A 2,500-nucleotide genomic window follows, 5' to 3' on the forward strand; every position below is an offset into this window, starting at 1 on the left:
TCTAACAGACTCAGCTACCCTTTGACTGCTGGGTGGACAGGAGGGTCAGAAAAATATCTCGACTGCACCCGGGATCGATCTTGGTCCCTTTGCGTTTGGAGCGAGTGCTCTATCAACTGAGCTATCGGGACCCCCTACCATGGCATTTAAAAAGATCAGAGATCTTTTGCATGGCGAAACAAATATATTTTAAATATGCTCAAAACGCTTTACAAAGGCCCCAATCTAACAGTAACGCATTCCATGTTGGAGGAGACACGACGCATGTAAGGTGCCGTTGAAATGTTTTTACAGGACAACTCTTCACTAGGCTAGGTACTCATTTTATATCTGAGTTTGGTGAGGTTATGTCAGAAAAGAGCATTTTCCTCGGGGCCTAACTTTACCTCGCCACAGCTGGACTCGAACACGAGACCTACAGGTGAGAAATTTAGTATTATATAAAATTAAAAATAACACTTGATTCACAAATTGGATGAATTACCTTTATTTCTGTATTGAAATTCACAAAAATTACAAAATCACAATTATTAGTTCTTGATAGTCTGACTGTTGTAGGTGCTTTAAAGTTGTTTGTCTTGATTCGCTTACGCATCTAATCATGTCGCTTACACAATGTCGCTTACACAATGTCGCTTACAAATCATGTCGCTTACACATCATGTCGCTTACACATCATGTCGTTTACACATCATGTCCTTAGACTTCAAAGGAATCGACACAGTGGTCTATGTTTACAATAAAGAATAACGGGGGGAAAATAAATATAACAGCTTAAAAAAAGATGAGATACATAACACGGCAAGTTTAGGCACGAAAACCATCTTCAGCTATATATATCATGCTCACACAATTTATAACATATCACATATGGCAAGATAGAATTATTATACCTTATTACAATCATCAAAAGATGCATGTATCATAGTATCACTGGTTGTAACATATCAACATAATAAAAAACATCACTGGCGGAAAAATAGTAGAATATATTAATAATGAAATATAACTGGTTCTGTTTAAACAGGCTGTTTAAGTACATCGAATAGGACTATGAAGAGTAGAATGATGACCATTTGTAAGAGTCTTGTTCCATTTACTGGCACTTGTAAAGCGTTAAATCAAAAGCGCAATTTGAATCAAAATTCTAGCATTTTTGTATCATTATGTTTCAATCTTTTTTATCTGTCACTGCAGTATATTCGTGATTTAATCACACACACACACACACACACACACACACACACACACACATATATATATATATATATAGAAATATATATATCATACACACACAATATATATCATATCACATAAGGCAAGATAGAATTATTATACCATATTACAAGCATCAAAAGATGTAGGTATTGATATTAGATAAAAACTTGACCTTTTATATAGCGAAATGTCCACTAAACGTGCTCAATGAGCTTTACAGGGCGTTATAGATAACATGGTGGAAAATACAACAATCATCCTTAAAACCGATAGACCTTAAGTTTAATTCCTAGTATTTTTATCTCATTATGTTTCAATCTTCTTTATCGGTCACTGCATTATATTCATGACAAAATAAAATCTGATACTGTTCATCTTTCTAGTTTTAGATTTAGAAGATTTCTTGCACCAGTGGTGGACCCCTACTCCTTATATCCCATAATTCCCGTAGACTGTAAATTATCACATAATACTATAGAACATTTATCTGAAAGTGTAAATATGCAACTTTAAATTTTAAGATACGTGGCATTTTGTAGTTGTTTTTCTAAGGAGCGATGTTTATTTAAGTGCAAAGTACATTCGAATGTATTTTCCAAACCCTGGTCATCTTGAGTGACTTTCCCAAATCCCTTTTATCATCGGGATTTTAAATAATAATAATTGAAACATTGATACAGCTCCATGATACTGTAAAAAGTGGTAAGAATATAGTGTGAGGATAGAGTATTATGGTTTGATTCGTTTTGGAATTCAAAGCTTGGTAAATTTTACATAACACAAGACAATCCAAATATAAATATTATTCAACCCCTCTGTATAAATAGCAACGCGTAGTAATATATCACGTTTACAATAATGATTTGTGACGTGAGATTAAATACGTAAACATTTCACTTTAAAAATTAGATTTAAAAATCTTAGATTTAAAAAAAAGAAGTATCATTTAAGTGTTGTTTAATACCTATGTCTTTTATTCAAAAATGACTAAATTGGAATTGACTGAGGGGTATCTAGAGAATAAAATATTTCTTACACTCTTGCGTTTTGGAATTCGAACTTTGTTCCCAAGGCAGCGATTGGTTACACGTCCACAATTCCAAAAAGCAAGAGTGTAAGAATCGGATATCATCTCCTGATAAAAAAGGAGAACTTGAATCCGTTAATAAGTATAATAATTAGGTCATGATAGATTTGATGACGTCATATTATTGTAACATGTACACAAGGCCAATGAAAACTCCCCCATCCCCTACCCTTTCCCATAATAAATGTACAAGGT

General features: G+C 33.6%; 1 protein-coding gene across 1 annotated transcript in view; it reads right to left on the reverse strand.

Annotated features, from left to right (window-relative positions):
• Positions 1–463: 463 nt before the first annotated feature.
• LOC144974527 (caveolin-1-like) overlaps positions 464–2,500 on the reverse strand; it is a 7,698-nt gene continuing 5,661 nt past the window's right edge. The window contains exon 2 of the mRNA XM_078917468.1: positions 464–2,500. This exon is cut by the window's right edge and continues 360 nt beyond it. The gene's annotated coding sequence lies outside the window, so the exon portion shown is untranslated.

This window comes from Berghia stephanieae, chromosome 6 (genome assembly GCF_034508935.2).
Source record: "Berghia stephanieae isolate SIO BIC M18660-M18661 chromosome 6, UCSD_Bste_1.3, whole genome shotgun sequence".
Lineage (NCBI taxonomy): Eukaryota > Metazoa > Mollusca > Gastropoda > Nudibranchia > Aeolidiidae > Berghia > Berghia stephanieae.